The following is a 13,715-nucleotide window of genomic DNA, read 5'->3' on the forward strand; positions in this document are numbered from 1 at the left end:
TATATATGATATATTGGTGTATACAGTCTGCATGCCCAACATCCTACTGTACATCCTAACTGAAATGTAACTTCATAAGTGGTTAATATGAAATATTTTAAGGCAGCAGTTCTCATGAGAATTTCAAAAGAAATTCGACTCACAATATTGATTGATTTCAATAAAGTTTGATGTTAGTATGATGCTAACATTATGACGTGATACTCTTATAAGCATACAATTAGCATACACTAACATTGTGTAAAAATAAATAAATATCCACATCTATCGCTTTTCACTTCTATTCAATACTAAATGAATTGTATTTATAATTGACATTTCTCTTGCTTCGTCTGCCAACTTGAATGGATTTTTTTTTCACTGAACTTATCACAATGCATTATAGGATTTGCTTCAATGAGGTGAGCAAACCCCTACAGTGTTCTCACTTATCAAGTGAAACAGACTAATGTAAGAGAAGTATTGTTTTAGAATTCACCTCTATATGGGATCTCACACAGAATGGAACCTTCATGAAATATGACTGGCAGCAGAGACAGACAGAGAGAGAGGGAGCTGTGGTCTGGAACGCTGCTACTTTTGGAGAGACTGCCAGAGCATTCACTATTACAGGGATATGCAGCACTGCAGTTTACGGCACTTCTCATTTATTTCTATGGTATCCGTAAACAGTGATTGACTGTCACACAACTCTGACAGAAATTCAATGATGTCAAGGCTATAAAGTGATTGGTTGTCAAGGCACATGTGATCCAAGTTGGCTGTTAAGCTTTCTCCAGTGGTAGAGAGATGGGCCCTGGTAACTCCCAATAATGATCTCTGGATAAAGGAATCCAGCTATTGCTGTAGCTGAATAAAATGCAATTAGAAACATTTTGAATGATGAAACATGAAATCAATAAACATACAATTGCAACAATATATAATTCATCAGTATTTTAACAGTTTTAGGATTTGTTTAAATTCTTCAAGCGAAACAATAGCAGTAGTGTGTATCATAGCAAGCTGTACTAATAAACAGGCTGAACAAAATACTGGCTTTTATAAAAATGTTACAAAATATTTTACCCATGATTTTTGACAATTGGTATGTTATTAATGTTCACATTTACTTTGCTTTTAATTTCTTAGCAGTAACTTATTGACATGCTGTGCCAGCCTCTAAAGATGCGATTTGTTCAGTTAAAGTAGATACTTTTAAAGTCCTTATCAAACTGTAATTCTCCACCTTACCTTTGATATCCAGTGCTGAGACACAGCAGGTATGAATAAAGAGAGAGATGCATGTTGTGGATTCCTGCACAGCTGCCGGAGTCTTTAAGGGTTTTCAGGTGTGTTGGACTGACAGGTACTAGAGCTCTAAATAATGCAGGTGACAGTGACTGTGAAGGAGATACACAGAAAGTGAGGAAGGTAGAGAGATTTGGGAAATGTTAAAAAAAAAATTAAGCAATGCATCACATTATTATGATACTTCCTAATAAAAGTTACATTTACATTTAATCATTCAGCAGATGCTTTCATTAAGGCGACTTGCAAATGAAGAAAAACAGAAACAATTTATCATACATGAGTCAACACTATTACCAGTACTGCAATAATGCACAACAGTAGGGCTCCCGAAGTAAAAATCCCATTAATTTTCTCTATTTTCAGTAATAAAATGTTGATATTACATAGACAGAGAAATGCACCAGGAGCTCAGAGAATGATGATATATGCTTTTATAAATGCCTTTATAGAGAAATAAATAAAAAAATCACTAAAAATTCTACTTAATAATAATAATAATAATAATAATAATAATAATAATAATAATTCTAGCCAATTAAATATTTTACAGTTAAGTAGAGAAATCTGGAATAAATTCTTTTATACGTCTATTTAGGAATTTATTTTTTTGTAATGTTGTAATTCATCTTAGATCTAGGTTTTTTTTTGTTTTTTGTTTTTTTTGTGGAGAAATTGAATAGAAAAATACTTCCAGAACCAAGCCTGATAGAAACTGTGTGGTGACTAGACCTTATAGGTTTGTGTGTATATATATATATATATAAGTACTGTAACTGTTATGTCTACTAATAAAGTTTCTTTCATATGAAAGAAAAGAAAAGAAAAGAAAAGAAAAGAAAAGAAAAGAAAAGAAAAGAAAATAAGGCAATGCATCAGCAAGTTTCTGATGCCTGAGCCAGTGTCGCACTCTTGGAAGATTAATCAAAGTGAGAAAATAAAAGAAAAGAAAAGAAAAGATGAGAGAGGGGAAAAGTGACAGCCCTCATATCCCTGCAGGTACACACAGACACATTCATAGACTGAAAGACAGACTAATTAATGTAAGAGGCTTTAATCATGGCCAGTATGACAGATGAAGACAGGGTGAAAGGCCAGTGGATTTTGAAAAAAGGAAATTTGTTTTAAAATGAGAGTGTGAGAAACATTAGAGGGAGGAAAACAGTTGTGTTTCTAGTGCCATGATGGGATGAATGTTAGATTGAGATTTATTTAAAAATAATTAAAAGCTTGACTTAAGCCAAGGTCTCAGGCTGGTAAATTCAAAGTAAATTCAAGTCATGCATTCTTTCGTTTTTTGCATTCACTCTAAAGCATTTATATAATGCATACTATGTGCAAAGGAAAAGTGTGGGTTGTACAGAAGGTGTTTGTCAAATCTCACTGTACGGATCAAGGACAAACAATAAGTGGTGTGTCAGAAATTCAAATGTTGTACATACACTCTGTATTTCTCAGTATCTATCTCGGAAAAAAAAAAAGACAAGTGTGTGAAAATGGAATACAAGTCGTGACAGTCTGACACTCTTACATCATGGTGGCATCACCATATTGAGCACAGATTCTCAGAGTGAGAGGTTATGGTTAGGCCAGAAAGTTTCAAGATAAAAGGAAGCCAGACTTTGGCTGTGTTCAAGTGTTATTGTGGTTTTCCAGGCCACTGCACAAAACTCATCTTTCATTTCACAGAGAGCAAAGAACTCCAGGTAGAGATGGAATTGAATTGAACCTTTTGATGATTCAGTTTAACTAATTCAAAACCACTTTTAAATGGATTTAAATATGCACAACACTTGACTAAAACGCTGCATCAAAAACATTATATATGACTATAAATGCATGCATGACTCCATTGTTTTGTGACTTTCTGACTCAGTCGCCCATCCAGCAATGTTATAGAGCTGTGATTGCACTCCACAGTCCTTCACATGCCTGCCACTACACCATGGAGAGAAGTGATAACCAAAGCTTTTCACCTTTCCTCCAAACACAAGAGCCAACTGCTGCGTCGGACGGCACACTATAAGCACTGTGTGAGAGAACGACACTAGAGAGAGTGAACGAAAAAGCAGAAGGTCGTCCACTGACAGCCTCCATCATGGCACCTATATCCAGTGTGATTGCATGCTGTAGCCATATACTAGTACTTGGTTATCAATGAGAAGACTTTTCAGTTTCTATCTTTTACCAGGTTGGTGGTACCAGTTTACCAGGAAGTGATCCGTGAATTTGATCCTTTTGTGAGGCACACCCTTCCTACAATATAAAGGCAACCATATTTCCCTTCTGAAGGAACTCGAACTGTGTCCTCTAACGGTCACTATGGGGAACCGGTCTGAAGCACATGTCTAAACCAATGGCGAGGCCATGGGTGGGCAGGGACCCACCCAATAAGAAGTTGGTAATTTTCCAAATGGATGTAATTTATTAAACGATAATAATAATAAAAGTCTTATTTTACTATATAACTTCATATATTTAGTTTAAAAATATATTTAACGCAAGATTCCATGGTCAATTACAGTTTCTTAATTTCCCCTCTCCTCTAGGTGCATACAATACACTTGTCAAAATGATGATTCGTCAGTTTCTGTTAGTCCCCCACACAATGTTATGTTTACGATGTGAGGACACAATAGTAAATGTGCGCGTTTGAAAATAGAGCTGAATTTGAAAATAGTGAAACAAACATCAATCAGTCTTTAAAAACTATATAGTGGATATTCCAAATGAAAATTAAAGGGTTAGTTCACCCAAATAAGAAAATTCTGTCATTAATTACTCACCCTCATGAAGTTTCAAACCTGTTAGACCTTCGTTCATCTTCGGAACACAAATTAAGATTTTTTTTTTGATTGAATCTGGAGCTGTCTGACCCTGCATAGCCAGCAATGCAACTGAAATGTAGTCCAGAAACGTAGCAAGGAGATCTGCAAAATAATCCATGTGACATCAGTGGTTCATCCACAATTATATGAAGCTATGAGAATACTTTTTTGAGCAAAAAAAAAAAAAAAAAAAAAAAAAAAAAACTTTATTCAACAGTTTGTCTCCTCCGCATCACCCTGGTGCCATTTTGGAGAATATCTCAGTTGTGTCACTTCGGAACTGTTTCCTATGTTGTTGTGATTTGATCTGAACGGAAACAGCGTATCGGCGTGACGCAGCTGAGATATTCTCCATAATGGCGCTAGAATGATTGTTAAAACATACGGGTTTGAAACGACACAAGCTTGGAACTATTCCCTAAAGAATAAACATAACATAGTGAACTAACATTTTCTTAGCTATGAATCAAGACCATCAACAAATAAAGCCAGACCACCTGAGGGTGATGGATTTATAGATTGTAAACTTCTGAGCCAAATTTGTTGGAAGCATCATATTAGCATAAGTACAGTGTTTGATACACTAAACAGATGCGTCCTTTGTGGAAATAAACAATAGATAGAATACAGATAGAATGATTGTTAGTTAGAATATTAGAATGATAGATAGTTCGAACAATAAACAGAAGAATATAAATGATTGATAGTTAGAATGTTAGAATAATAGAATAATGTATATTTAGAACAATAGATAGAACGATAGAACAATTGATAGTTAGAATAATACATAGAACAATGTATAGTTAGAACTATAGAATTATAGAACAACCTATATTTCGAAAGATAGATAAAACAATAGAACAATCGATAGCTAGAACTGCAGATAGAAAAATCAATAGACAAAACAATAGAATCATAGAACAAATGATAAAATGAAAGACAGATCACATAGATAGCTAGATAGTTAGCTAGATAGCTAGCTAGCTGGATGGATGGACAGATGGACAGATAGATAGATAGATAGATAGATAGATAGATAGATAGATAGATGGACAGATAGATAGATAGATAGATAGATAGATAGATAGATAGATAGATAGATATGGAAATACCTTTGTACCAAGTGCCAACCTCCCACTCTCTCTAGTGAACACAACAAGGAAGTGACTTAAACTATAATTCGTTAACTGGCCACTAGAGGCTGGCTGAAAAAGGGAGTCAATCCCATAGATTCCCCATGTTAAAATGACCAACTTTACAGCAGAAAAAAAAAATGTTTACAGCCTGGTTCAAAAAATTATTTTGCCCAATATAGCTAATTTTGCCCTTCATGACAACAGTGAGGGGGGTGATTTTTTTAATAACTCATCCGTTTAAATTATATTAAGCCTTAAAGTTCTCCATAATTAAGGGCGTGGCCACTTGAGTGACAGGTAGATTGCTGCTGCTGACACTCCTGTGGAGCTAGGTGGGCGTGGCTTCAGCAACCAGCTCCTGCCTCTTTGCCCATTTTTGCCCTCAGGCTACATGTGCGGAAATATTCAGGCTCATCCAGGACATTGTAAAATGTCTTGTTGAACTTCTCCTGGAGAAATTTCCCCCCCCAAAAAAAAACAAAAAAAAAACACGTCCACAATAAATTCTACAAGACCACCAGTTACAGTATATTAAGCTACTTAATATTTGCACACACACACTTAAGACACACAGAATGAACTAACGACAAGCACCTGAGCAATTGCGGAGTGGCTCTCAGCAAATCCACATGCATTTTTGACTTTTATTAACACAAAAGGGGGAAATAATATTAATCTCCTTTAAAGGTGAAATGGACCATCTTATTTAAAAAACTGATTAAAATGGGGGCAAAGAGCCATGTCCGTCTGTTCCGGCACGCACACATTATGTAATTCCTCAACTGTGCTGGGGCGGTAACCTAATCCTGACTTGATGGTCTCCTCTAACCCCTGTGGATTTGGAGATTAAAATAGAGCGACCTGTAAATATACCCACACACCAACAGAAGTACACAGAAAGCACACACACAGAGAAACCAAAAGCAGACTGCATTGCTGTGCAACTCAAAACAGAGGCTCAAACGCCCAGTGGTAATTGGATAAAACAGTAAACCTGCTGGACACCAACATCAAACAGATCATTGATGTGTCTCAACCTCTTGATTCCAGTGGAGGTTGGAGAAAAAGTGAGTGGGAGAGTTAGCAAGAAGCTTGCAAGCCCTCACAGTCAAGTTCTGACCCTTGTACAATCCTAGTTCAATGGCTTTCACTGGTTTCCCTGGCAACAGCCAGTTTCACCCTTCCAAATGAAGAACGAGTGGGTTCAAATGGCACTTGGTGCTTTAACTGAGGTTGTGCACCTCATGGAAGAACGGCTGCATTCAGAAGAGTATATGAGGGCCACCTTAGTGGTCTTTAATAACTTATGAGATTCATGATCTATCTGCAGTTGGATTTCAAAGCATCTGCAATATAATCAGTAATTTAGTGATAATTGCTGAATTAATTCATCAAGCATCTACTTATTCAAACATACCAATTATGTAATAGTGGCTTTGACAGTATGACAGGGAAAAATTACTATTGAACCGGGCCGATTAAAAGTTGGGGATTGTAATGAGCTCATTTGCATAAAAAGTTTATGTAGAGCGTTCACATACTTGATTACCAAGCTCATCCATATGTTCTTGAAAACACAAACATGCTTGTAGATGTTGGAAATAGATGTGAGAGTGCTTTTTTAAGTTCATATATAGTTTGCATCTATATCTAGTGTCATTTCTCTTTTTGAAGAACACATAACATTCTGCTGTGCTCGTGTTATCAAACATAACTCATTTTGCTCGCGGTAGACAACATTCTGTCAATCCATCTCCAGGTTGTGAGGACAGCAATAGTATAATTATTATAATAATATAGAAGGTTTGGAGCAGGTGCTACGCACATGTTATAAGTCACTCCACTTTCTAGTGCTTAAAGGAATAATTCATCCAAAAATTGAAAAGCTGCATGTTTGTAAGAAACAAATCCATCATTAAAGCATTTTCATTTTAAACGTTTTAAACTGTCACTTCTGTCCAAAATATAATTCACAATAATTCTTCCTCCAGTGGAAAAGTCCATGCCCAGTTGTCCTTTCACACCAAAATTCACCAACATATTTGTTCAGAACTGTTTTGGACCCATTCACTGCAGAGGATCCATTGGTGAGCAAGTGATGTAATCCTAAATTTCTCCAAATCCGTTCAGATAAAGAAAATAGTTTTGGTGTGAACTATTCCATTAATCTCATTCTATACAAGTTTGTTATTTATGGCATTCTATAACAAAATGCACTACTACTACAATAATAATAATAATAATAATAATAATAATAATAATAATAATAAATTCCTTAGACTTCAACTGCTTTAACATTAAACCTACAGTAGGGTGTAAAAAACTGATTTGAAAGACTAGTTTCTAGTTTCACTCAATGCAAGCATCAGAAACATGCATCTAGGACTTAAATTTCTGCCTTTTCTTTACAGAAATGTATTTTATGACTTGTATAGCACAGAAGTGAAATGGACCACATTTAAGATACTTTTATTGTGATTTTGTGTCTTTTTTGAAGCTTCACCATCCATTCATTGTAATTTTATGGAAGAAGAAAAAAATATATATACTAGCTCAGTCTTTCAGAATTTCTCAGAAGAATTTCTCATTTTGTGTTCCACACAAAAGAAGTTGGTTTGTAACAACATGAAGGTGATTTTGTTTGTTGTTATTTTGGACAACCTATTTTTTATTTATTTATTATTATTATTATTATTATTATTATTGGTCAATACTATGAAAAACAACACTGGATACTGTCTTAAAGTAATGGTTATACCCAAAAATGAAAACTCTGTAATTTACTCACTCTCATGTATTTTCTAACCATATGAAAAAGATGATGTTTTGAAGAATATTTTAAGCATTTTGTTAATAAAATGAATGTCAGTGGGGTCCAAGTTGTTTTGAAGCTTGCTGTATGGACAAAAACAGTTTTTGTGCATGCAAAGGGCCAGTGCAGTTCTGAAGATTGCTAATAATAATAATAATAATAATAAATAAATAAACAACCAACCATCATAATTGGACGCAGTGTGAACAAAGCCTTAGTGTCACTTAAACAGCCTTTCAAACACAACCAGCCGGTTTGCTGTGACTGACACCACTGGCTGTGTTGAATGACTGCAGCTGAGCTACAACAAGCAGCATTGCTACCTGTAAGGACTCAGTTACATCCTTTTAGTTTAGTAACATGAGCTCTTACACCCAGCTTGCGGTGAGAAGTTTAGACAGGATTTTGACAGACATCTTTATATATATATATATATACTTTTCTGCCTTTCTTTTCAAGAAATTAGCAGATATTTAGTGGTTTTGTAGGTTCGGGCAGATGCTGCTGTCATGTAATTGGCACGGTGAGGTCAGCAGCAGGCAGGCTATTGTTCTGGATTTCCAGTGTTTGTGCAGTGAGGCTGGGCAAATCCAGATGTCCTTGCAGAGCGCATGTATGGCTTGGGCATAAAGTGAAAAGCTTTATGGCTCACAATCTCCTCTTCTCCTCCCCCAGTAAACAGAGGACCGGCTGATGAGCAATCATTCCACTCAGAGTTATTTTCTCTAGCATTTTTCATCCTGTAACCATCCCCCACGTCAAATGTAGTTATTTTCCACCTACACACCACACTTCTTCAAAAGGCTTTTTAAAATTTCTTCGATTGCAATGCAAGTGTGCATGTGGCAGTGAAACTTTTTGTTATCCCATTATGGTGTGCATTATGTTCTTACACTGGACTATTTTTTTTATACATGTGATAGCTCCAAGAACAGAATAAAACAAATGTATAGATTAATAATAATAATACATAAAAAAGGTATATTTTATTTTGGGAACTACAGTATAATCATTTGGCAACTCTGGAACTGAAAAATAGTAAAGTTTTCAAGGGACCCCTTGTTTATTTTAATAATTAAATTAAAAATTTAAACAAATAATGCAATTCATCACAGTAAAAAGATACTTTTAAATGATAGCAAATGAATGCATTTACTGTACCAACAGGGACTAGCTGCCAAAGCTAACAGCAAAATCTTGACCTGCTGGGTTCAAAAAGAGAGATGTCATGTGGTTTAACAGCATATTATTGGTAACTTTAAAGACTGCCTTTTCCATTCCCTTTCCAAATCAATCTACTGTAACTCTTTTTTTCTGAATAGCAAAAAAAAAAAAAAAAAAAAAAAAAAAAAAAGAAAGAAAGACAGAAAAAAAATGATAGAGAGGAAACAAAAATACAACAAAAAATACTCGCTCTTTTACTGTTATTAGTAATAAAACAATTAATATTTATGAATTTTATAACTAATATTTAAATACAATATTAATTAATTTAATAATTTAATATTCATAGAAGAAGAAGAATTAGTTCTCCAAATAATTAATTTAGGATACAAAAGGAAGCTGTTTAAAGTCTGATTTCAGTAGTGTTATTTTTAATTCAGTACCTCTGGCCAAGTCAAAGCTGACACAGACCAGACAACTATTTCTTTTAACTACTTCCAGTATACGGCCAATAAAAGACTATAAATCATTACACAAGCTAGTATAAAGAATAGCACATGCATAAAGTATACATTAACTGTCTCTTTAATCCAGCACATATGGACACTACTGAATCAATATGATTTTAACTAGGACAGTGTGGATCTTTCAATGAAACGATGGCCCTCAGGGGATGTGAAGAGATTCATCCTGATATGAAAAGTTAAATGGTCCCATGAGAGGAGTTTCACTCGTATGCTTAAATATGAATTATACGAACATTAAGGCTGTAGCAAAGCAGCCGGAGCTGTGAATGAGAGTCACTATAGAGCCGCATGGATATTCATAGATGAGGCCCTTGAGATTTTATGCCGTGTGTGTTAAACACATAACAACTTGTAGAAACCAATCATTTTGGCTTCATGAGTAATTTAGCCCAACACTATACTACAAGAAATTAAAACTGTAGATAAAAAAGCCTCAGGCTGTCCATTTTGATGAAAGAAACTTGTCTTACTGCTTATATTTTTAAATATCTGCTCTTAAATAATCTCTGACATCAATCATGACACTATAATGGGGAATAAGATGCATTTTTACTTTTTGTTTGCTTGTTTTTCATTCAAAAAGCTCTCAGTGAAATATTCATCAACACAGAACATTGCTTTGTTTGTTTGAACAACTTGACATGTCAATTTCTGGCCCAACCAACAGTGTGAGAACCTGATTGTCTAGGGGGAAAAAAGGGAAAACAAGAGAGAGTGATTGGCAAAACAGTACGAAAAGAAATTAAAAATTGGATGTGACATGGCGCAATCAATAACAAAACACAACCAATTGGAATAGTTCTCTCTGATTACACACTCTTTTGCAATACAATGCAATGCATGCATGAATGAATGAATTCAGTTCCCAAATCTATGACCTCAATATCATAACTATCATGTAGGGCCCATCTGAACACAGCAACCGAACAGGGTACCAACAAGAACTACAATACCAACTGCATACAGCATCATCATTTATGCTACAGATGTGAATGATCTCTCAAATCATGCAGATCGTTGAGGAGAAGTGTGATTAGATTTCTTAATGTTTAGATTTAGGATAGTCACATGGTAGATGATGAGGTGTAAAAATCTCAGATTTACAATATCGTGGTCCCTAGATTAAGTGCCCAAATCTAGGAATCACGGTATCATAAAACATCAGCTGAGGCTGGGACCTTTTGAGTAAGTACCCAGGGACCACCTAGAACTACAAGCAACTGCTTAGCAATGGTCGATTATTATTTGTGCTATGGATGTAAATTATACCTCAAATCATGAAGATTATTGATATAGTGTGATATTATTTCTGTGATTGGACATACAATACATGCTCGGTGGATGATAAAAAAAAAATAAAAGAATCTCTTATTGATGATATGATAAACTGTTGCTTATGGTAGGGCTCTTGGCTAGTAAATACTGAGTTCGAACACTCTAGTACGTGATTTGATGTGAAGGATATCTCAAATTATTAGTGTGGTATTACATGTATAAGCAATTAGATGTACAATATTCGCCTGGCAGATGATGTAATGGCCATGAAAATGTCAGATTTATGATACTGTGGTCTCAAGATTAAGTCCCCAAACACAAACTACAATATTATAAACTTTACATTGAGATTTACCCTAGTAGCAACCAGTTAGGGATTGTTCAGAACTGCAAGAAACAGCATAGCAATGGCCTATCATCATGAAAATGAGTTTTGCACGGGGAACCTGGCTCACATTTCCTTCAGAAATATATATAATATATTGACAGCAGCATCTGCCTGAACCTGCAAAACCACTAAATATCTGCTAATTTCTTGCAAAGAAAGAGTATATGTAATAGTATATATATATATATATATATATATATATATATATATATATATATATACACACACACACACACATATTTATATTAATATATATATATATATATATATATATATATATTATTTTTTAATATACATTTATCTTTTTGCAATTTTGCTATTGGCAAATGACACGCTTCGCCTTTAAGTATATGCCAACAGACAGTATCAGTTTAAGAAAGGTGACTCTAATGTCTTCATGCTATCTAAAAAAAAAAAACAGTAGCAATTTCTCATTTTCCACCTTTTCCTCCTGACATTCTACCTGACCTTCCCATAAGAGCTGTACACTAAATGTCACGAGGTCCACGGGGTCCATCTCTGCAAAGTAAACCCCTGACCAACCGCTCTCTAAGCCTGGAAGAAAGAGGAAACGCGAGAAAGAAAGTCATTCATTGCTGAAATCTTGATCTCAGCAGTCTGAGCGCTGTCTAATTGCCAAGTAAGGAAGGCAGAGGTTTCCCCAATTCCCCTTTATCCATACATAAAGTTCCCAATTAGAGCTCCCGTTGATTCGGAGTAGACGGCAGAGCTGGAGAGAGTCATGATGTGATGGAGGCCTCCACCAGCAGGTGCAGAGCAGCTCACGGTAATTGACACACCGGGAGAGCAAGAAATACCATCCTCCAAGTTCTTTCTGAGCGGATAGTCGAGCACCTGACAGCAAATCTCTAGTTTTTCCTTCTGTTCTATCTCTCACTCTCGAGTTTTTATCTGGCTCAGCTCTCCACTTCCTTATATTAAAGGCCATGAGATGAGAGATGCTGGTGTGGAGTATTTAGCTGCACTAGTCTCCAGAGTTCTGATTATAAAATGCCCCATGAGCCACATCGCTCGATATTGCAAAACAACCCTGCGAGTAGATTGTATCTTTCATCGCGGTGGGTTTTTATCAGTCCATTTTAAGTGAATTTCTGCCTGCAATGTGCATCCCAAGTCTTTATTAGAGTTACTAGCTGAAATACGACCGCATATTCTCTGATTTGTCTCACTGGTCATGGTTGGTTGCACCTATGAGCTGATTTCCATTGATCTAAATTACCTGTCTGGTCGGGTAGCCAGCAGATAGGGAAATATGAAGGCATGAAATCTGAGTCTTTTCAGTTCATTTTCTATATTCTGTCTCTGGCAAAAGATCAGGCTATAGGACCAATCTGCTTGAAATTGATTTTTCCTCTCCCACGTATCAATGATCAGACATATCAGGCTAGTATGGAGCTATTTCTTTATTCATTTCAATAATTCATGGTCTCTGGGGAAAATATCACAGAAAAAGATTTTCAACAACAACATTGCCGCACCACAATAATTGTTTTTTTTTTTTTTCTCCCGCCACACTTACATATACAGAGCTTAGAAAAAGATGGCTACAACCAGATATTGCTTTAAAATCTCTTCCTATCATAATGTAAATGTGAATTTCAAAATATACTAATAAATATGTAGAAAAGGAACTGGAATCATAAACCCAGTGGGAGTGTAAAAGATAGCATGAAGGAATAAAAGGAGGAAAGAGCATTGTAGAAGAAACAGTACAGAGAGGTTTAACGTTTTTTGTTTTGTTTTGTTTTGTTTTTTTGTTGTTTTTTAAACTCAATCATGTTTACTGCAAAAAAGATTTGGAATTGCTATCATAGAGTAGGTGAGGTGGTATTGGTGATGGCTCTTAAATAATTTTCTCTTTAATTAGCTTTTGCTGATACAGTATATTCTATGGTTTTTTTTTTTTTTTCCTAAATTTTTGTCATCTGGAATGTGTAATCTGGTTACACTTTAATTTACAAGCAGCATAATTCCTGTGACATAAATGAGAATGAAGAGCTCCATTCTGAAATATTTTCTTTCTATTACAGGACATCTGTTAACTTGGCAAAGGTTGTTCATCTTTTCTTTGTCGAACTACAACAGATCCATTTTTTTTAACACAAATTACCACAGAAATTAATACTTTTATTCAGCCAGTGTTCTCAGAGAGCATTATACTGATCAAAAGTGACAGTAAACAAATGTATTTCAAATAAACACTGTTCTTTTATAATTTCTATTCATCAAAGAATCCTGAAAAAAAAAAAACATAAATATTACTAAGAAATGTTT

Source organism: Cyprinus carpio, chromosome A12, assembly GCF_018340385.1.
Source record: "Cyprinus carpio isolate SPL01 chromosome A12, ASM1834038v1, whole genome shotgun sequence".
Lineage (NCBI taxonomy): Eukaryota > Metazoa > Chordata > Actinopteri > Cypriniformes > Cyprinidae > Cyprinus > Cyprinus carpio.